The sequence below is a fragment of the Sinohyriopsis cumingii genome, chromosome 12, assembly GCF_028554795.1.
Source record: "Sinohyriopsis cumingii isolate HCF-2022 chromosome 12, ASM2855479v2, whole genome shotgun sequence".
Taxonomy (NCBI): Eukaryota; Metazoa; Mollusca; class Bivalvia; order Unionida; family Unionidae; genus Sinohyriopsis; species Sinohyriopsis cumingii.
This window is the reverse complement of record NC_142972.1, coordinates 117021658-117044717: the sequence shown is the minus strand read 5'-3', so window position 1 is coordinate 117044717 and position 23060 is coordinate 117021658. Positions and strand designations below refer to the sequence as shown.

The window sequence follows — 23060 nt, the reverse complement described above, 5'->3', positions numbered from 1 at the left end:
ATTTTCAGACTCGTCCAAGCTTTCATCAATATTAAGTTTCTAACGGAGTTTTGTAATGATCAGATGCAACACAAAGGCGCTAGAGTGTTGACAAGGCAAAGTATAGAAGTGTTCTTAATCAAGGAACATAACTCTGAAGTTTATTATCCGATATTGGTGAGTGTTTTCAAAACTCGTCCGAGCCTTCATCAGTATAAATAATCTTGCCAAGTTTGGTATAGATCGGAACATGGTAGAGTGTTGACATTAAAAAGTTAACGGACGGACGGACGACGAACAAGTGATCATGGCAAGGCCAGGTGAGCTAAAATGAATGAGAGGTAACGGAGGAACGATGTGATGTGATGTGATTTTGATTTTTAACGTAGCTTTAACAATGTTTCAGTCATATCGCTACGATGTCTGCAATGTGGCAGTTTATAGTGATGTCTAGCACTGGGGCATCATGCCGCAGACATGTAGCATGATGTCCCACCCAGTCACATTATCCTGACACCGGGCCGACCAGTCCTAACACTAACCTCTTAATGCTGAGCGAAAAGCGACGCAGCTGTTAGTACCATTTTTGTAAGTCTTTGGTATGACCCGGCCGGGGATCGAACCCACGACCACCCGCATGCGAGGCGGACGCTCTAACCACTAGGCCACCGGAGCGGTACGGAGGAACGAATGAGTGGACGTACAACATCTTCGGGCAGCGTGATAATCCTTGTAATCAAAATATCGCGTTGGATTAAATTTGCCCGGACGAGCGAACGGGTGGACACACAACGCCTTCTGGCATCATGACAATCCTTGTAAACAATGTATCGCGTTTAGTTTTTCAAATTTGTCCATATCTTATAGTAGTGGCAGATTTTGGTGAGCGACTCATGTCCCTCTTGTTTTTCTGTAACGACTATACATGTTCGTTTTAAAGACAAAAATGAGGGAAAAAACCAACACTACAACATTGTTTATTATATCATTTGTGTGAAGAACAAATATCTTTATAAGTAGTGAATAGGGATACCCTAGCGACAATGGAAATTAGCATTACAGGACCCCCTGGGACACTCTGGCGACAATGGAAAATTAACATGGAGAAAAATCGTGGGACACTCTGGCGACAAGGGAAATTAACATGGAGAAAAATCGTGGGACTGTTTGACAAGGGAAATGAACATGGAGAAAAATCGTGGGACTGTTGAGCGACAAGGGAAATTGAACATGGGATTTTTTTATTTTTTTTTTTTATTTTTTTAAAAAGGGGTAGGCAATCGAAAGGCTATCTCTTTTCGAGAAATGTGGGTGGCCCTGAAAAGGGCCTTTGGGTTTCTTCTGCTTCTTCTTCTATTTCATCCATTTCCTCATCCAACCCCTAATCTTTCCCCAAATTCCTTTGTTCTTCCTCTTTTCTTTTTCTGGTAACCAGTCTGGGTGACCCATAGCTCTGAACTTCTCTTGTATCTTGATCCAGTTTTGATTGACTTTGTCAAAGGCCTCTTTCTTCTTTATTGTTTCCTTATCCTGTCTTTCTTGACTCCATTTTTCTTTTATCTTTTTCACCTCTTCAGTCATCACTTGTTTCATTATTTCTTCTCCTTTTTTCAACCTGTCCAGCCCCCTCTTCACATATGACAACTCCGTCCAATACACTATATGTTCTAGGAAGCACCGGACTTGGATGACATAACCCAGTGCTTCCTTCAAACTCCCCACTCTGACATAGGTGGGATTTATCATACCTCTCAATCTCTTTTCCTCCTCTTCTATCATTTCTGCTATCACTTCTTTTGCTACGTTTAAGCATTTAGCGTAGTCCAGATACTCTGCTATCTTCCATTCTTTTTCTAGTCTCTCCACTACATAGATACCATCCATTATCCAATTGTATATATGTACCAAATTGTTGAACAACTCACTTGCAACCACCATCTTCGTTTTTATTATTCCGTAGAATGGTTCAAACATCAAACCTTGTGGGTTCTTATAGTTAAAGTACGGACATGAAGGAAAACATCCCCCTAAGACATAAAATTGATCTTACCTAGATCATGACCAAACAACGCGCGGACGTGAAGGAAAACATCTCCCCTACTTTTCTCATTTCATATGATCTACTATCCACATACGTGAAGCAACATTTAACGAACCCCAAATCTACTATTTACACACTCAAATCATTCAAACTAAATCCATAATCTACTATCCACACAATCGTACGTGATCCGTTACAAAACCCAAACTATACTCTCCACCTACGCTAAGAAACAATAAACAAACCCATAATCTACTATTCACACAAACTTACGTGATCAGTTACAAACACAGACACAAACACACAAACACATACACTCACATTATGAAAAAAGAGTCAGTGTTTATATTCACACTACTCTACCTACACACATTGGCAAATTGATGGTTATTTCTTTTCTAGAGTATTGGGTAGCCCTGAAAAGGGCTGGGTTTTTTTTTAACTTCATGGACACCTGGCTAATGATGGCACCTTCAGGCCTGGCGCTACATACATATCTTGTTCCCCAGTTGCTTTTTACTTTTTTTGGGGAGAGAGCAGAGGGAGGATAAATAGCTTCAGAATCCCAATTTTCTGTCTCTGGGATTCTGAAATTTCTTCTTTCCTTTTCCTCCTCTTCTTTGTATCTTCTCTCCGCCTCTTCTTTGTATCTTCTCTTCTCCTCTTCTTTCTTTCTTCTCTCCTCCTCTTTCATCCTTCCCTCTTCCACAATGGCTTCCGCGGCCAGTTCGTTCAACAGGCGCCTGGCATAATCCAGATGCACATGAAGTTCCAACAGTTTCGCTAGTCTGGTGTTCATTCTGGTGTTGATCAATCAACAAGGGTAGCTGGACTGCCGAACGAGTTTCAATTTATACTAAAAGTGCGGACGTGAAGGAAAACATCCCCCTAAAAACATAAAATTGATCTTACCTAGATCATGACCAAAAACAACGCGCGGACCTAAAAGAAACACTCACTTTTTTATACTACCTATTCCTATTCTAAAATTTTTTTTTCATTAATCACTTCAATATACTATCCACATACGTAAAGTAATCGAACCCCAAATCTACTCTCCCCACACCTCAAACACAAAAAAAAAGACATGATCTTAATCTACTATCCACACCAACGTACGTGAGCACTTACAAACACACAGTCCTATACACAAACACATACCCTCACACTATAAAAAAGAGTTAGTGTTTATATTCACACTACTCTACCTACACACATTGGCAAATCGATGGTTATTTCTTTTCTAGAGTATTGGGGTAGCCCTGAAAAGGGCTGTTTTTTTTTTTTTTTTATTTTTTTTTTTTTTGTTTGCTATGGCAATCTTTTAGTTTCTAAGAATGCGATGTCCTCTGAGGATAGACTTTCTGGCAATAGGTCTGCTTCTTCGGAAAGAGAAGAAGAACTCTTTGGTGTCGATACTACAATCGACAAAGCCTCTGTCAGGTTCAGGTTCCTGCTGCTGCTGTTGTTGTTGTTGTTGTTGTTGTTGCTGTTGCTGCTGTCTCTGAAGTCTGTACTTCTCTGTCCATTCTTCTTTCTCCCTGTTCACTTCTTCTCTGAAGAGCTCTTCTATCAGGTCTTCAGTGACTTTTAGCATTCTCACATTCTCTATCTCTTCTGGCTTCGGTATCAGACTGTGTCTGACCCTATGCAAATTCACGTAGGCTTCGTTTAGCTTAGCTAGTTTGGAGCACATCTTCGTGGGAGGATGAGTCGACAATGGATGGTTAGACTGGAAACAACCCCGGTTCTTAAAGTCAAAGCGCGGACGTGAAGGAAAACATCCCTCCACGGTTTTCGAGCCGCAACGTTCAATGAATGTCATGAGAGGGATAGTAAGAAGTCAAAGAGCATCAATCAAACATTCTTATAGCCAAACATCAGACAAAGGCATTTTTTTTTCAAAACACAACATTTTGTATTCAAAAATCACTTAACACTAACCAACAACTCTAACATTTTTTCAACAATAATCCAACACTATAACATCAAACATTTTTTTCAAATCACAAACATTTTTTTTCAATTCACACTCTACTTTAAACAGGGCTGACAACGTTGTGTATGAAATTGTGATTTCCACTGTTGGAAATCATTAGGCCATTGATGGACACTACGTTTCCTAGCTTGAGACAAAAGATAAGCATAATGGTCACAAAACCATCGATCTACTTTCACATCGTTTCTTGAAGAAGAACGAGGATCAAAATGAGTCACTAAATGTTCTAAGGAATAGCCCAGGCTGCGATGATGCAGAAAATACACACAGTACTGTCCACACACCAAGGAATCTGTGCCTTGTAATTTCACATTATTGAATCGGGTGGTCTGAGCATTTCTTCTCATAGAGTCAATGATATCGTCTTCCAAAGGGGGCAATCCGTACGAATCGAAATATTCCACACATCCTTCTTGAGGAAAGTAAACGGCTACCCAGTGGGTTCCTGGGAGATGACTGTCGTCCGTGTTGATCACGTAAGCATGATGGTCTTGAGGTTTGCGATGAGGGAGTTCATCTTTAGCACAGACGACAGGATTCCAAGAAGCCGTATACGAACTGTGGGTCAAAAGGTAATAAAGTTCCCAGGTATCCATTGTTTTGTGTGTTTTCTTCTTCACAGATAATAAGTCATCAATTCGATCCTGACTTTTTGCTTGAAAATGTCTGACAAATAACCGTTTCTTCGTTTCGTCTCCTCACTCTGATTCAGGAGAGCTTCGATACGATGGATCTCTTGAGTGGTTAATGGTGGACAAGAATGTTCACGCAAGTCTTTATACCACTGATGCAACACGACTTCGTCTGAGATGAGACTCCAAGCTTCGTCCAGATACTCGTCCAATTTTTCTTCTTGACTCAACATCAGGCATTTATCGTGTTGAATCTGACTGGGATGATCGTTTTGACATCCATAACACTCTTTTTTGATCAATTCCGTCATTTTTTCGACCAAGTGTTTGGCAAAACAGGAGACTAAATGGGCTTCTTGTTCTGGCCATCTTGACTTCATCATGACAACTTCTTCGTCTTTGTCTTGGGATTCTTCTTCCACGATCTCCTTACATTCCATCTCCAAAGTTTCTCCACTTTGTAACGAGGGATAACAGTCTTCCATGGCTTCTAATAATCTAGAATGACTTCTCTCAAACTGTTGATTTCTATCGTATTATCGAATTCTGCATACAGGATGACGTTCACCGTTTCATCAGGGTCTCGTTTTGCAAACTGAATTTCCACACGAATCTGGCCGGATTTTATAGGGTGGAAATGTCCCTCGTCGCTGCCTTGGTCTGGAGTGAAATCGAAAACCCACAAAGCATAGCCTCCTGCATAATCTTCGTACGATATGCCATGACTGGTGTTGGTTCCTAACTGTCCGGTAGCTTCGTACAAGGACAAGTACGACCTCAAGTAATTCTTCTTGTCAAAGTCGGGTTCGAAAGGTCGGGTAGACAATGTTTTGCCATCGCGACTGACTTCGATCTTGGACACGCCAAAGTGTTGAAAGTAGAAAGGATTTTTATTGGCAGCTCCGTTGAAGGCTGTATTTTCGACGATACCAAGAATCAAACGTTTGGGTAGCTGTCCTTGGAACAGATGATCTTCGATCATAGATCGCTGTCCCCTAGGAATGGTGAAGGTTTTCACTTCCACTCGTCGGATCGGATACTTGGCGGTCATTCTGCTCAACGTCTGACTGATGTCGTTACCTACTTTAGGTAACACTTCCACACGTCGCACGTAGAGTCTGGCTTCTTGGATTTTAGTTTTGTAACCGTCACTATCAGCCATTAAATGGAAAGCGCTACTGCTACGATTCAGTCTCAGGCGGACATCCACCCCGTTCAGCAAATACTTTTCTTGCAACCGCATGTCCAAATGCAAACGATCCATCAGTTCTAAACTCTGTCCGTCTTTGATTTTGTTTCTTCGTTCTACAAATCCCTCATTGTATTCTTTCTTTCTATCACTTGTATCAGTTTCCAATAATTCAAACTGGCCTGCACCGTCTTCTTCCCATAGCACGCAAGCATTGAGATGAGTGTTCTTGGCGTCTATTCCGTACGTCAAGAGATTTTCCAGGTAGGCACGATACGGGTAAGTATCCATGCTGCTACTGACTAGTTTGTTATTCAAGTACAAGTCCACTCCACTGAACAAGGAATGCATGAAATTGTTGACGGGAGCTACTGCTTCAGTGTCTATATCACCTCCTGTCTTATCTAGAACTTTGACTTTCAAGTACAAGTAACTGCTATTCAGATCGATGTAATCTTCGGGTTGTCCTTTGATTTCAAACTCGATGGGAGCGGAATCGGTCAATGAGGAGTCGGGATGAAATTCCACCCATTGGGATTCTTGTATCGTCATCATCGTGGGGGGGGGGGGGCATGGCAAACAGATCCAGTTCCAACTTGGAACAAGCGCAAGACTCTCGGTGCATCATTTTTTTTCTCTTTCTCAATAATCGAAAACGTCTAAGTCTCGAACAGTTCGTCTTTTCTTGGCCTTTCTCGCTTTAGACGTGTGAAGTTTGGTGAAAGGGTGTTTTCTTCGTCGTCTCTTTCTGCTTTGTCCTTGCTGAATGCCTGACTCGGTAGCGTGCAGGGCATTTATAGGTGTGTCTTGGCGACCCAAAAGGTCTTTGCCCGTTTGCAGCAAGAAATGTTTGACTGCCCTCATGAAAGTTTCTTTGGGGTTTTGTTTGTCGATGATGACATTTTGGAGAAATTCTTTGCCTTGCGTCAGTGCTGCATCTTTCAAGGCGTGCAATCCGCGTGTCACCATCAGTTTCAACACCGGAGCCACCGAACGAAAGGCCGATTTTAACATATCTCCTAAACCGTGTCCTCGCTGTCGAGCAACCCCTCGATACACTGGATACATGACTTACGAGTCGTGAGAGAACCGTTTTCGAAAATGGAGTTTCACCGTGACTTTTCCTTTGGTGAATGTAATATTTTGTCCCAAATCTCCTTTTATAGCAATGTTGACCGTGTCCAAATAAGACTTACTGACAGGCAAATAATGAGGATGTACAAATTCCCGGTGGACGTGATAAGTGTTTCCACCTTCCTCGTCATTGGTCGTGGCACTATCCACTTTGAAAGGAATGACATGCAGTAACGGCACAGAGGTGTGTCCCACCACGTTGTACTCCACCACATCGGAATACACAAAGATCAAAATCAGTCCTTGGTTCAGTTCTACCGGGTTTCCAAAAGCTCTGTAAAAATCCATATTACTGTTGATCTTGGGGCTCCAATTGTGTGCGACCATTTTTGCATGTCAATCCAAAATTTCAAACAAACTACCATTGAACCTGTGGGACAACGTTTGGGTATCCTGAAATTTGATCAGTAAGCGACGAGCCACTTTATGGTACCCCAGGCTGACACGTTTATTTAGTTTGTTCAGGGCTTTGCCAAAGGCTAACTCGAACCTGGAAGCAATGGTATCCACCAAATGTTGGCCACTAAAATAAAACCCTGACGGAATTTTCAAGGTGTAGATATTGAAGGGTGAATTGTTGGATGGTCTTGTGATCCCTGAAAACCCGATGTCATTCATGCTGTCTTGTAATTGTTGGTTCAGGACTTCAACCTCAAAAAGTTTTCAGTTTCAGTGATGTTTTCGATTTGTGTAGGGTGAATCATTTCCACTAAAGCCACTTCCCAATGGGCTTCGTGATCTAACGGGATGGCCTGAGGTAATTTGGCCGTGTAACAGCACAACGTGTTGTTGGGAAACACCTCCATGGAACTGTCACTGGGTAAGGTTAAGTAAAATTGGTTATGGTGACTCATAATTCCAGAGTTCTGTGGCTGTCCGAGGGGTTACTGGAAGTCAGAGGAGTGTCTCCGCCCAAAATGGGGTTGTTGTTGTTGTTGTTGTTGTTGGAGTGGTGACTGACACTGGCACTGGACACAAGGTTCCCGAGGTTCCCGTTCGAGGAGAATTTCAGGGAGGGATTGGGAAGCAGGTAACCGATGCAACTGCTCAATAAAATGGTCCACAATTGTTTGTCTCCTTGTTGCAAACTCAAATTGGCAATGGCTGCCCCGATGACACAATACACCACGAAGATTTGGCAGAAAAAGACGATTTGCGTTTTAGGCACACGTTCTCCACACCACACCCACAAGGGTTGTTTTTGTAAATCTTGCACAGAAGAACTAGGTGAAGGAGTGGTCGACGTAGCTGCGTCTGTGTGAAAGGGCATGATGGTCACTTCTTTTTATAGTCGATGACTTGCGAAGCGTCGATCCAAGAATCAAAACTGGGTGGATATCCTTTCCAACGTACTTTGACTTCTTTGACACGTCGTTTGCCCACTTTACGGGTTCTGCGTTCGAGAATGCTTTCGATGTCGTACACGTCGTCTTCTTTTTTGGTCACACGTTGTAACTCGGGCAAATAAAACGTTCCTTTGAGCACTTCTCCGTTCATGTCTTCCAATTTATAGACGGCAGGATGACGGCCATGCACTCGTCCAGTGACGCGAAACAATTCGGTCGTCCAGTTAGGTAAGTAACCTTTGTCGAAGGAGCGTTTGGTTTTGCCAATGCGCACCCAATCTCCTACGGCCAACTCTCCACTTTTCTTGGGGACAGCCCTTGTCGGGGACGTACCAAACAGACGCTCAAATACCAGAACTTCGTTGTCGGGAGTCACTTCTTGCGGGGCACGTACGATGCTTCGATGGTAAGATTGGTTGTACGCTTGCACCAGGTGCGGTAAGATGTCGATGTACTTCAGAGTGTGGTGATGCGTAAAATATTTCCACATGCGTTCTTTCAAAGTGCGTTGAAAACGTTCCACGATGCTGGCTTTGGTTTCAGGATTCTCGGTGGTAAAAAGATGAATGTCACGTTTCTTTAATTCTTTTTGGAAAGCTTGGTTCAGAAATTCGGTGCCTTTGTCCGTTTGCCATCGAAGAGGGTGACGACCGCTTTGTTTCAACACCCGTTGCAGGGCTCGCACTAACTCGATGCTCGATTTGGAAGTCAAGGGCACGACCCAGGCAAATTTGGAAAAGACGTCGATGACACAAAACAAATATTTGTAGCCACGATTGTAGCTGGCCAAATGAGAGACATCGGCTAAATCGGCTTGCCATTGATGATCGATGTCTTCCACTCGGGTGTGACTTCTGGCAAACTTGCGTCGAATGGGTTTGTGTAAAGTGTAGGTAGCTTGTTCTTGTAACCATCGTTGCACTTGAGGTAAACGGAGACTTTTCAGTCGAGTTTTGGCAGCATGATACAATTTTTGAACTTCTGCGTAACCTGCAGGATGCGAGGGATCGTAGTAAATGCTGGCTAAGACTTTTTCCATCTTTTTTGTGCTTGTGTCTTAATAAGACACCCACTCTTGGAGGATGCTACTCTTTTTCTCTTGGGGTATTTTCTTGGATTGCAATGCTTTGCGTGTGCGACCGGCAATAGGTGTTGAAGAGGAGGATGTTTGAGCGGGGGATATCGGATCTTGTTTCACTTCTGTCTTCACTTCTGTCTTCACTTTCTTTTTCTCTTGTGATGAAGAAGGGGTGGTCATCATCTTTTTAATCCATCCAGTTCTGGAGGTAGGTGGTGTTGTTAACTTGCGTACTTTTTCTGGTGGAGTTTGAAACCCGTCTTTTTCTTCTCCCTTTTCTGTCTTGGTCACTGGTAGTGGTGGTACTGGTACTGGTGATGGTGCTGGACTTTTCATCAAGGTCTTAAAATCTTTCAGAGTGGGTAGAGCTGTTTCGTCTAAAGCTTTCTGGTGAAAAAGTTGCAGTCGTTGCAAGAGTTGACCGTACTTTTGCGATTTTTCTGTTTCGGACAAATCTTGGCGATCCATCAAGGACTGCAATTCGTGTTGTAACTGGGACATCTCGCTCAAATGGGGATTGGGAGGTAAATGCGGGGTGCGTTGTTCTTGCCAACGATGGTATTCCATCCATCGTTTGTAAGGCACTAAAGCTAGTTTTCGTCCTTCCATGGGGTTGTCAAGGGTCAATTCTGAGATCTTGGGACTTCCGAGGGCCTTTTTATCTTGCTCCCACCAGTCCTCCCAACATGGTTCCCAAGACTCCTTTCAGTAAGGGACCTAACAAGAGGGGCAAAATGCCTCCACGTTGGACCAACATCTTCTTCTTTTGACGAATGGGAATTTTCTTTTGAACCATTGGGCGAAGAACGTGACGATGTTTACCTAAGCATTGTTTCTGGTGTTTGGACAAAGGGATCGTGCCTTTCAAGACGTTCAAACAACATTCGCACATGGTATCGATGACCTCTTTGGAGGCTGATTGAATGAGTTTTTTTCGCAGAGGTGGAGAAGCTTTGGACAGGACAGATAGCATGTCCCCATGTTTGACTAAACGAGGAGGCAGTCCTTTCCTTTTCTTTCCTTGGGGTTTTCTGGAGGGTGACATCTTTGAGTCTTCTGGAGCACCAAAAACACTGATACCCCGACTTGGTCACAGACCTTTTTTATACTGGAACGCGTCGCCACTGATTGTCTTTACGTCGTATCAACTTCAGGACAGGCATGACACGTCGTGCAGGGGTACGTAACGGACTAAATCGAGCCAGTTCTTGCTTGGACAAATCCAGTAAACTTTGTAACATGCCCGATCTTTCTTGGACTTTGATTTTGGGAGAAGGTACTTTGTGAGCAGCAGCCACTGCCATTAATTGGAGGGTCCTGCCACTTGGGAAGTTCTTTTCGGGGTCATCAACGGAGAAGTTCTTGGTGTGATCAACGTCTCCAAGTACTCTTTAGTTCTTGGTGTCATCAACGGAGAAGTGGATGAACGTGAGGCTGCCGGTGACCGTGTCACCGCCGTGGCAGGTCGTGGTTTGCGAGTGTAAAGTTGCGTCCTGGCCGAAGTACCTCTCTTGCGACTAGTTTTCTTCTGTGGACTTTTCTTTTTCTGGGGGCTTCTTTTCTTTTTCCGGGGTGCTGTCTGGTCAGAGGAGGGTCCCGCCACTGGAGAAGTTCTTCTTCTTGGGGACCTGGTCTTTTTCTTCTTGTTCTTTGAGCTTCGTTTGACTTTTTTCTTGGGAAGAAGTTTGGGGGCATTAGGATCCCATCTTAAGAGAGAGCGAATGATGACCCCTCCTAGAGTACAGTTCCCTCCAGGTTTCAAAATGATTTGTTTTTTTGGTTTGAGTGTCGATGCGGGAATCGGCCAGTTGGACCAAAGCGACTTTGTTTCGATCGAAAAAGCGTTTGGTTTGATGAGGAATCTGAATGATTCCTTGGAGTATTTGACGTGACGTCACCGTGAACCATCGTAAGACTTCTTTGAGACTAGCTTCTAAGACACGAGCTCGTATTTGTGGATTTTTTTCTCGACTGATGCCATACAAGGCACGAATCAATTTGACGGGAAGATGCGACTGAAGGGACGTCATGTTCACACTGTGTGAGACAGACGAAAAGGGTCTGAGGTTTTTATAGATTTTTTTGTGGAGTGAAGTTAAGTCGAGGACGGAGACGTGTACAGGACAGGCCCTCCGTCTTGGCCCCAGTGGTGAAACAAGTGGGTACGAAATCGCAAATCCTCGGGGGTCGTAGGTTTCAAATCGACGAGTAAATAGGCGTGTGGCGTTTGAGTGGCATCGTCGTACGCCTGAGTCAGCCAAGGCGTTCCTAACTGTTTGGCTAAGACTTGCACTTGCGATTTATCTCGAGGGCTTTTAAACAAGACCACGAAATGCGCATTGAGACTGATGGTGCGATGGGCTTTACTTTGTTGAAACAAGTTTTGGGTGATGTAAACGACACTGGCATTACGGTGATGCCCTTTGCGCGTGAACCACAGTTTAATTTCTTCTTCGTCTTCTCCTAACATGTCGTCAAAAATGACCAAATGGGTTTGACGGGAGTCAGAGACGATGCCGTCGTCTTCTTTAGGAATGCCTTCCACAAACACGATGGAATCGCCTTGACTTTCTCGCAAGAGGCTGTACGCCGATTGCCACTCTTTGTAACACCACACGATCCGTTGAGGTGGCCGATCGATCAAATGATGTTTATGTTCGATCAAACGTTTGACGAATTCGGTTTTGCCTGAACCGCTAGGTCCAGCAATGAGCATGTTAAAGGGATGGCGAAGATACAAAGCCTCCCAACTGGCACGATCTAAGTGTTCGTCGATGACTTTGACAGTGGAGGAAGAGGGAGCAGAGACAGCAGAGGTAGCCATAGTGTGAGAAATGTCACTTGTGACACGAAAAAACAAACAAGACGAGAGTTTATATACTTTTTTCAGAACACGTTTATTGAATGTTTCAAACATGAATACGAAAGACAAAAATACATAAAAGCCAAAGGCTTAAGTACAGGGATAAAAGGCACATGATAACCATTAACGTGGAGAAAACACAAGTGTCTGTACAACATGTTTTGGGTAATGTTCTGACCAGTTGTATAGATGGGGGTAAGGTCACACAAATGTCCTCCCGAAAGGGTCTTTCAGGCCTGTCCACGACAGTCCTGTCCTGGGTGACGGGTTCTTCTGGCACCGTCACTAACACGGGTTGAAAAGTAACTTTTTTCCTTGAACAACTCTCGTGCATACTGGGCCACTTCTTGGGTCCAAGCCTCAAAATCCCATTCTTTCCAGGCACGGACATCTGTCCAATGGGGATGTAAGTCACAAGCTACACACACATCGTCATACACGTCTTGGGTAGCTAAAAGTTGACGAATCTTTTTTTTCCGTAGTGGTCGAGAAGTATCCAGATGAAAACGCAAGGCTTTGAGCAAAAGGAGTTTTTCGTGACCATTTAAGGCCATTGAGGTGGTAAGTACTGTTCGTAAAGAGTCCACAAGGAATCGGCCGGTAAACGAAAACCCAGAAAACAAGTCACTAAGACACACACCACTTGTCGACCCAAATTGAATGGATACAGTTCTTGTAATAATCGATGGTAATGATCAACGGTTTGAATATGGTCATTGAGTTCCTTCCACGGAATCTGTTGGATTACATACGACATAAATCGTGGCATGGCAGCCTGTTTTTATAGTCTCTTTGTTTCGGAAACAATACACGTACTTTATAGTCAGACATCTTCGTTCTCCAGTGGGGAATCTAAATGTTGCATACTGTAACCGAAACGTCAGACTTCGTTTAGAAGTTTCCTCTTCCGCTAAGTAGATTCCACGTAAAGTATGTCGGTAATCCTTTACCTTGTCTTTCTCAATGTTTTGCACTAGGTGAATCTCGAAGTAACCAAAATGATCAACACGTGGATCATCGGGGGCCTGGAAGTATTGAACAAGGTCTAACCACTGCAACAATTTCAGACGCATCAGTTCTCTTATACCATTCAGGTACCAGTGGTTAAAGATCTGGTGACGTAACGGATGCAATTGTTCTTTACGTTTGACTTGTATTTTGACCAGCTCTCGGTAAATGCGTTCTCTCAACTCCACAGGCAAAGCACGAATGTTCTCTTGTAAAGTATCCATGAATAGGTCAGTCCGTACAATTCATAATCTTCTCATAGAGCAAAAGTAATCCACATAGTGAGTAATTTCTGACCACTGCCATTCAGGGTAACGTCCAAGAATGTCACTGAACTCTTTTGAAGTAAACGGTCTAGAGTAATACAATAGGACGAATGCACACTTGACCCAAAGAAATCTAACACACTGGTTGACTTTTTTCACTTTCCTCTTGTGAATTTCTCGGCACAAAAGTTCTACAGTCACCCATTGAGATTTCACTCTGGCAAGTCCCTGCCAAACTTCCTTGTAAATCTTCTCTAGCAGTTCTTTAGGTAATGATTCAATATCGTTTTTGAAATGAAGTTTAAATACTGGTCTCGGTGATGTCCAACATTTGACTCCTAGCCAAACTGGTTTCTTCTTCGTCAACGACATGGTAAGTTACTTTAATGTCTCGGTCCCACTAAGGGTAAGTAATGACAATTCGGTGACCATCGGGCATGTTCTACGTAGGCCGAATCTTGCGGTTCCCAGTGGTGAAATGACACACCGCAACTGAAGCACTTGACTTTATCCCCTTCACCCAAGTAGAACAATCCGGCTCTGGCTAATTCTTCGGGGGTCGGTCCTCCCAGATACTTAGGCCATTTTCCTTTGAACGATTGAAGACGATTTTCAAAGTCGCAGTATTCCGACAAACGCACAGGAAACGAATATTCGTCTTTCACAGGTTCGTTTCGATGAGGGTTGGGTGACATGGACAGGAGTTTGCTCAGGGCTGGATGACATCCGTAGGGGGGGTAGACGTGAAGGTGAACATTCCCCTTTAAAACGAAACCCAGTAAAATGTCCAAGAGGACGAGCGGCATCGCTTTCGCATTCCTCAGGTTTGACACGAACAGCATCACTTTCCATAATAGGGGTAGGGACACTAAAGTTCCCATGATGCTTTACGGCATCGCTAAGGTCACAACGTACAGCATCGTACCCATCGCAAGGCTCACAATCGCATTCCACTTCAGAAGCCCCACACTTGAAGTGTGCCTTTAAAAACAACTTGTTTTGTGTTTCTCTGAAAGTATTCATCTTGTTCGCCCGGTCTTGGTAGTCACAATGAACTATCGATCTTGACCATAGCCCCTTTTTATACTAGTCGCAATGCAGTCTCCAGCTTGTACATCTTTCCTTTTTGATGTTTTTTATGTCTTGTTTTGGAAGATACCGTCTCTAAGGTACCGTCAACATTGTACCGTAATGTCATGGGTGGAAAGGCCATAGAAAGGTAAGGGCAGTGCGGAGACCATCGAGTATGTTCCAGAATAGCTGAATCTTTGTAGATACATAGATCCATTCGTAACTTCAGGCCACAAGCGAAACACTGTACTTCGTATCCCAATCCTGACTCAGGTCCCAAGCAGACAAATCCTGTTCTAGCTAAAACATGCGAAGAAGGTAATCCTTCCCTATCCGTAGGCCATTTCTGAAACGTGTCCAATCGACGGGCACAATCACAATAGTCAGGTAAGAAGACTGGAAAATGGTAGGGTTTGAACTTGGAGTTCTCATCGGGTTTCTCACTCGATTTTTGCTGTGGCGAAGTCATCCTTCTGGTGGGTGGCTTTCCTCTTACAACCAAAATTTTATACCAACGTGTCCATACGGCAATGTAAAGTGGTTGGGTAGTCGCACTCGCTTCTGGTACACGATTTGATAGACTTTTTCCAAGGGCCGACTGACGATGTGGTGAGTGGGTAAACGTACAATCTTGTTCGGTTGATAGGTGGTCACTTTAAAGTTTGCATCCTCTCCCGATTGCAAGGCTTCTTTCTGTACCCCAAAGTTGACCACTCGACTGGTACGATAATTCAGAGTCAATCCTTTCACTTTGCACGTCGTGTGCACTTCTCCTTGTGGGTCCCGGTATTCGTAGCCGTAATTTTGGGACCGCCACTGACGAAACTTAGAATCTTGTCGTCGGGATGCTCGTCTGTCCAGGCTCCTAAACGGTCTCCTTCGATGTCAGGGTGCTGTTGACTCGGGTGATGGATGTAAATGCAACTGTCCGTGTCAAAGTACAGGACGCGTTCCCCTAACAGTTTTAAAGCCTCGTACAATTTTAAGCGAGCATGAGCTGTCACGTAAGCTGAAATGATGACATTTCCAAAGGGGTCGTCTTGTACAAAGTCCAGATCTTCTTCGTAATTGACCAAGATCAAATCCTCGCGAACGACGTCCACGTGTTTCATGTATTTGGTTTTGTCGTGAATCATCTGGAAGTAGCGGGAAGGTTCTGTCAAATATTCCGTCTTGGGTAAACACGGTCGTTGTGCCATTTTTCCGCACAAGCAATTTAAAATCACTTTGGCAAACGATCGCCTGCCTTCGTTTTTCTCGATGTGGTCTAAAGTGATGCCTTCTGGTTCATAGTATTTCTCTTTGAATTGTATTTGGTCTTCGGGAGTGTGACACCAGGAAGGATAGCCGCTGGCTTCTTGCTTCAGTTTCAAAAAGGCATTCACGTAGTCAGCGAAAATGCCTTTCTTCGTGGGGTCACCCTTGTGGTATTGTTGTGTCTTGGGAAAGTGACAAATTTCGTACACTTCTAACAGTTGGTATCCCATGTCCAGAGCTTTGAAAAATTCTACGCTGACCCAGGTTCCCGTCAAGGCACGTTCTTCCTGGGTGTGCTGACAATGTTGGTCTTGGTTGCACGTTTCGGCACAAGTACGGCACAAGGGAAACATCAGTTTGCCTTGACAATGGTGAGGTAAGACGGGATGGTATAGGTTCGTGGGAGGCAAAATTTTGCACTTGATCAAGCCTTCGTATTGTCGAATGTTTTTCAGGTCGATGTGTTCCGTTAACAATTGCGGGTGCCCTGCAGGAAAGCGACAATATTTGCACACGTAGGGATACAGCGAACACACGTCCAAGTATTTGATTTCTTCTCCTTTCTCTTCGTCGGCTTGGTACAGCAAACAGGTGGCATTGGTCCTTCCTCCGTACAAACTATCCCTCGGGTTCAGCGGGTCCATCAGCTTGTAACTTTCTACAAGGCGTTTAAACTCGGGATCGGTTTTCAAACGGTGATCGTACTCGTGTTCCCACATTTCCACCACTTGGTATCCTTGCTGTTCTAACTTTAGGCGTCGCTGACAAGTGTCCTGGTACAAGTCTTCCATGGTTCGTTGTAAAAACTGATTTTTAGTGCTACGATCAGGGTAACAGACGGGACATCCGTGAAATAAGCAACCGTTAAACTCGTACACGATCTTGGGGTTTTCTAAGTCCCAGCCATCGACCGAATACGTTGCGATGGTCTTTTCGCCCCCTCCGTTGCGGGCATGCTGCATCCACTTGTCCTCCTTGTCGCACAAGTAATGTAACCAGCTTTGACCGAGTATTGACGTTTGACATAGTGGGTCGTTTGAGGACTGATGACAGCCACAGTGTTTTCAGGCATGAATCGTTGTCTGTACACTAAGGAACACGCTCTGGCAATGGTGCAAGCTTCTTTCAAAGGATCGACCCCTCCGTGTTCCATGAACAGTTCTCGAAATTTTCCACAGCAACGCCGTAAAATGTCCACGTCGGAACGACAATACTTTAGCATTTCTTCCTGAATGTCGAAAGGGTCGGAGGCGTGAGCCTGGTACCAAGCGTAGAAAGCTTCTCGTTGTTCGGTACGCATGTTGTCGGGGTCGTAATAGTGAGCCTCAGGTAAATGGGGTAGAACGGCGTGTTGATTGGCTTCCGTATTGAAAAAGTGTGGAAAGTACCCTTTAGCCATTTCTGTCATTCCAAACGTTTTAGGCATTCGGCTCAAAGGCATGGCCAAGTAACTCATCGAATCTTTAAACTGTACTTGTCCCACTTGCATGAAAATGATTTTGGCTCCGTTCAAAGTCACTTTAGGACGTTCGATGCCTTGTTCCGTATAATACCTCAAAAGAAACTGTCCATCGTATCCGGAGAAATTGTGAGCCATCACCGTGGCATGACGATGACAATCTCCGTAACGTTCGATGTCCTCTTGGCTCCACGTCTTGTCGATGGGGTCTAAGACCCATCGAGCGAAATCGGCTAACGTGTTCGGTCCCCGAAAGATTTTTTCACGCCCTCCAGGAATCTTGCTGCAGTGAGGGCAATGACTGAAGATAGGTTCTTGAATGCACTTCTCGCACGCTCGATGAGCCACGCAGAAATTCGGAATGTGAATACCGGTCTCTTGCATGCATTCGAAATCAAAAAAGATGAAATTGCCTTTCTTCTTGTGACCGTCCTCTTTCTCTGGTGGAGGTTGGTATTTTTGCACGTAGCATTGGTGTTCCAAGTCCACGATGTGGTGACAAATGTGACATTTTTTCTTTCCTCGACAGACGTGTGCCTTGGCAGTATTGGTACATATGCCTTGTCCACACGTAGGGCACAATCTCAGCAGTTGACAAGCACATTTCTGCTGTGAACCTTGCGTCTTCAGATGTTGTTGGTAACAGGTAGGGCTGACAAACGTGCGCAGACAAGTTGAACAAGGCACTGGTCCTTCGCTCAGACAGGGTGGAGAGGCCAAACATCCTGAATATTTCAATCCACAATGCTTGTGTTGCTCTCGATTATTATAACCATAGTCACATTTCTCACAGTAATAACCGTATCCCAGGAATGCAGTGATACTGGTAATGGTATCCAAATGGTCATCGTGATAATAGACATGAATGTATTTTCCGTCCTTAAAATCTTGGCCTCGAAACAACAGAGGCCCACGCATTTCTTGAGGGTACACTTTCAAGGTGTATCGTGGAGCTAGGGCATCTTGCAATTTTTGCATCTCAGGAATGCCACAGGGTGTGTCTTTGGACAGTCCGGCTTGTTGTAACAGGAGTTCTGCTTCATTTCGTTGTTTGGCTCGGTCGGATCGTTGAATAGTTTTCCAGGTTCTTTTCCATTCTACCGTGTCGTTCTTGTTGGCATAGGTTCGTCCCACCACGATGGCACGGGCTAAACACATATGGTCTTGAGGGTTGTTAATTCGGACGAGACTTGTTTTGGTGTTGCGAAGGTCGTCCACCAATAACATCTTTTTGTGTCCAGTCCCTTGAGCAGGAGAGACGTGGGTCATGTCCAGTGTGGCTTTTCCATCGGTGATGTCAAACTGGTCATTAGATTGTTGCACGTGTTGAATCTTGTCCATGACTTTGGAAGCGGTCAATTCTGCAGGGGTGCTAAACTCGATCCAAACAGGGGATTTCAAACCGTCGTGTTGTATGGAAAGTCTCAAGCGATCGTCTTCTTTGGGTTGACATTGTCGCTTGAGTGCGGTGAGCAAAGAATCCCACACCCTAGTGATGAACACTTCTGCTTTCTCTAACGGTACTTCAGCCTTGAAATCTTTAAACTTCACCGTGTATTTGTAAGCCGTGGTTCTAAAAATTTTCTAGCGGAGCGTTTTTCCGTCTCTCGAATGGAATAGTATTTTTCAGGGTTGACTAAGGGTGACGAACCTGGTTTAGAGGGTTTGGATTCTGGTTCACTCATGTCCTCTCCAAAATCACTGGCATGAATTTGTGCCAAGACATCAGCTCTGGTACGAGGCGATAGATCACGTTTCTGCCTCTTACTTTCTTCTTCTTTTTTCTTCTCGAATGAATAGGATCGTTTCATCTTGAGTGAAAAACGTCAAATGACTCAAGTTTAAACACGATAGACTAATTTATAGTCATGGCAGACCAGCGTATATAAAAGGGTGTGTGTCTTGTCCTTTCACTATTCATTTCACTCTCAAACCGAGCACAACGATGGAAGAGACTAGCCAAATCGAACGTTTCATGAGAGCTTTGCGAGGGGTCATTAGAAAATTCTCTTCAGACCAGCCGACGGACTACTCTCCTTCCTTTCGTGATAAAAGTCAAGATACTTGCTATATCTGTCAGAAGAAAGGACATTGGTCTTCAGAGTGTCCAGACCGTCAAAAAAGAAAAAAAGGGGCTAGAAAAGACAAAAGTCAAGATACCTGTTATTATTGTCAAGAAAAAGGACATTGGTCTCCAGATTGCCCAAAAAAGAAACAAGTGGAGTCAGAAGAAAAGAGGGATTCTTCAGAAGAAGAGAGGGATTCTTCAGAGGAAGAAAGCAGACAGGTGAAGAAAGAGGAGAAGAAAAGAAGAAGGGAAGAAAGTGAGGAGGAAGAAGAGGAAAAGACAGTGAGGGTGAAGAAATTGAAAAAACAGAGAGACTAAACAAGGAGACAGAAGAAGTCAATGAACTTTTTAAAGTGATCTGTTGTGAATTGTGAATTGGATTGTAACTATGGATAAAAGAATAAATTAATTATAAAAGGTAAGTGTCTTTGAGTTTTGATTTTAAAATAAGAACGTCCACTGACGCAGTCATACAAAGACACGTACTATAGGGGTAAAATGGGTTGTTTTGTTTTGTTTTGTTTTTTTTTTGAGTTATTGGCAAATTGAAAGGCTATCTCTTTTCGAGAGACGTGGGTGGCCCTGAAAAGGGCCTTTTTTGGTGTAGGGGTGAGTTTAAGCAATCAACTTTAACTGCCTTAAGCCTTTGCCACGGCCAAGGCCTACTTCTGGACTGCGTACTGTTGATGATGATGATGATTGGGTTGAAATCACTAAGGGTGGTACGGTAGGCTTAGTCACAGGGTTGACGTGTTTAGCTCGGGAAGGTCGTATTCTCTTCGGTCGTAATAAAGAAGTCTGATACATTTGTTTCAGACTCCTTAACTCCGCTAAAATGTCCAACCGTACCGTGACCGTTTGATTTTCACCCTCTTGTTTCTTTGCTGCTACTTCTTGTTGTTGTTGTTGTTGTGTTTTTTCTTACCTCTTCTTCTTGCTGCTGTTGCTGTAGGAGAAAAGCTTGTTCCGCTTCCTTTTGTCATTGTATAAATTTCTCCAATTCTTCTTTCTGTCTCTGTCTAAAATTCTCCACTTGCGGTAATGAAGAAGGTAACGAAGGTTCCGGAACAAATTCTTGCGAGGTAAGAAAATCCACAAAATTCCAATTTACCTCTTCTGAAAGTAAGTCCGGGTTCCCTTGGGCGGTCTCCACTGCTGATGCACCCCAATGGATCGTTTTCTGAGTTTCCGTCATGTTGAATCACTGTCGCATAGATTGACTGCACACAGGCACTAGCGAATCTATATAGACCACGTGACGTCACAGACTGCTCTCTTCGGATTGGATGTGAGCTGACTGAATTTTGTAACGCGTGTTCGGATTGGTGAATGAACTCAATCCGTTTCAATCCTTCCTCTACCTATAAATAAGCGCAGTTCACTGCATTGATTCACCTGTTCTCGTCGTCTCACGATGTGGACCACAGTTGAATCATTGACCCTTGTGTCTTCAATGATGTTTAGGACGGACATGCTCATGTATGTCCGGTCCAAGTGGACTATTGTTGATAGGATAGATACTAGTCTATGGATGAGAAGAGTTTACATAGAAAGACAAGGATGTCTCAAGAGGGTACTTGTGTATGGACCTGCAGTTAGAAGGAGTTTAAGAAGAAGAAGAAGATGTGACAGATGCCATCTATGTTAATATTAATATTAACATAAACCCAAAGGCCCTTTTAAGGGCCACCCACATTTCTCGAAAAGAGATAGCCTTTCGATTGCCTATCCCTTTTTTAAAAAATTTAAAAAAAAAAATCCCATGTTCAATTTCCCTTGTCGCTCAACAGTTCCACGATTTTTCTCCATGTTCATTTCCCTTGTCGCTCAACAGTCGCACGATTTTTCTCCATGTTAATTTCCCTTGTCGCCAGAGTGTCCCACGATTTTTCTCCATGTTAATTTTCCATTGTCGCCAGAATGTCCCAGGGGGTCCTGTAAATGCTAATTTCCATTGTCGCTAGGGTATCCCTATTCACTACTTTTATATGATACAATAGAAGTATGACACAATAGAAGTGATCTTCCAGTTTTGTTATATTCTGCATCATCAGGGAACATCTGTAAAGTAGTGATATTAAATATTAACGATTCTGTTCATTTAACCACCAGTTCAAACGAAAGTGGACCTCGTCAATCGACTTCATCTTACAAAATGAAGTCTTAAAATTATGAAATGACTTCCATATTTCAAGCAAAGCCTCTGTGGAACTAGCATGTGTTAATGACTCGTATTTAATTAGACTGTTTCTTACCTACGGTTCCATGTACGTATTGTTTAAAACAGCGAGAATTAAAATTGACCTCAGCGTTAAAAGTTTGATGAAATAATGAGCACATCTGAAACTTATCAATTCATGAAAGTTAATTTTAAATAGTGTTAGTATATCGAAATTATAGAGATATATGTTTGCATTTGTTTGTTTGTTTTGTTGTTGTTTTTTTTTGTGGGGGTGGTGGTGGGGGGGTGAAATAAATGACCTTTCGACTATTATTGGTATTTTCCAAGTGTATTGTATTAAAGGTTTCTAAAAACATATCTGATTGCATATAGGTGCATCTAAATAAACCTCTTTATTGATTTATTGAAAATATCAACCAAAAGAAAAATGTAACGTTCAAGTCCATGTCCGACAAGAACTTCGGTAATGTAGATTTTCAAACATGTCATCTAAACGACAGGAAAGTTTTTCTTTTATAGCTTTGTTGAAAAATAATATGCACACACATTGCTATATACTTAGGTAGGCTACTAATTAAGTTTGTTCTCAATAACCTCCCAAGTCACAGAGCAATTTGAAGGTGTTCGTCTCAACGACTCTAGCAAGATGTTACAGGTTTTCAACATTATATCTTACGATGGTGTATTGTTTACGTAGACCATGTTGATATCCTCTCTCTGTCACGGTATTTATGCATTACATTAGACAAGTAGTTGTGGTATTCTCGAGGTATAAAATCCCCAATATGCTTGTTAGGTGGCCTAGAGTATCTTCACCCTCTACATCTAGGACAGGGTCAAAGTGGTCATGTATGTTCTCGATGAACACGGCTTTTTCGTTAGGTGTAAATATCGATAGCAGTTTATAGGCTAACCATTTGTAGGGATTGACTCAATGATGTTGATATGTATATCTATAATTCTTGAAACTCCTGGTGCATGATTTTCTCTAATTTTTTTAATTTTTATTCATGACCGTTAATTATAATGATTATCATAGTTGGATTTTGGCGTACGTGCATAGGTTCTATTTTATGATATTAAAGAATCTAGAATTGCTTAGGGTCTATAAATTGATGTTTACGTACGTATTGACAATTACCAATAATAGAATTATTAGTAAATATGTTCATACGTTTCGGTATTTTCCCATTGGACAGGTCGGTCAAGTGGCATCTTAGAAGAATCAAGTTGATTCCAACTGGATAGGTTAAAACATGCGAGTTCTTCTACGATGCTGGATTTACGATTCGTCACTTAAGAGTAGTGATGATATGCATGTTTGTGCTTTTCGCCTGCATATAAATTAGTTCCTAGGACTGGGCAGTTTTCTCAGTCTTATTTATTTTGTTCTTGTTATATCAAGTGTGCAAAGAAGAAAACGACTGAAGAATTGCCGTGATTGTAAAGATGCTGCGTCTGTTACTAATGCTGAAAAAAATATAATGT

The 23060-nt window shown here is 43.1% G+C and overlaps 1 non-coding gene across 1 annotated transcript; it reads right to left on the bottom strand.

Annotated features, from left to right (window-relative positions):
* Positions 1-581: 581 nt before the first annotated feature.
* Positions 582-654, bottom strand: Trnaa-cgc (transfer RNA alanine (anticodon CGC)). Its single transcript has one exon. It is a non-coding gene; the product is annotated as a tRNA-Ala (tRNA).
* Positions 655-23060: the final 22406 nt, after the last annotated feature.